Genomic DNA, 599 nt, shown 5'->3' with positions numbered 1-599 from the left:
ATAACATAATTTATATATTAAAATCCATGTACATAATATTATTTTATATTATACAACATTTATACAATTTATATAAATTTTTTTTTCTAATGTAATTATATAATTATTTTACGTAAATATAATAGTATAATACATATAACAAATTATATTATATATTATTATATGTGAAATATATTATATATATATATTATATAAATAAATAAATATTACATAAACTGATAAAATATTTATTATAACATTTAAATATTAACATTAATAAATTTATATAGTTTGCTATATTTAATAATTGTTATTATTTTCATGTATGTATAAATTTACTAATGAAAGTAAAGTAATATATCTTGAAGGCAATTTATTTAATAAATTTTATATTTATATTGAAATATACATTAGAAACTAATTAAAAGTACAATAATGTATGAATATAAATTAATAATAAAAGATTTAGATATTTTTAATATATCATATTTGATATACTAATGATATACTATTTGATATACTATAACTATTAAATAAATATTATTAAATAAATATTTTCTGATATAATATCATTTCTGACTTTTACTGTATACACACGCGCATACACAGCATAAGAATAT

The 599-nt window shown here is 12.7% G+C and overlaps 2 protein-coding genes across 2 annotated transcripts in view; one reads left to right on the top strand and one right to left on the bottom strand.

The window, feature by feature from the left end:
- Nucleotides 1-599, top strand: part of LOC102677409 (activating signal cointegrator 1 complex subunit 3) — a 33,328-nt gene that overhangs the window by 11,116 nt on the left and 21,613 nt on the right. The window lies entirely within an intron of this gene.
- The window catches only part of LOC102677905 (E3 ubiquitin-protein ligase RBBP6-like), a 19,298-nt gene that overhangs the window by 17,806 nt on the left and 893 nt on the right, over nucleotides 1-599 (bottom strand).

The sequence above is a fragment of the Apis dorsata genome, unplaced genomic scaffold, assembly GCF_000469605.1.
Source record: "Apis dorsata unplaced genomic scaffold, Apis dorsata 1.3 scaffold_997, whole genome shotgun sequence".
NCBI lineage: Eukaryota > Metazoa > Arthropoda > Insecta > Hymenoptera > Apidae > Apis > Apis dorsata.
This window is presented reverse-complemented; position numbering and strand designations above follow the sequence as displayed.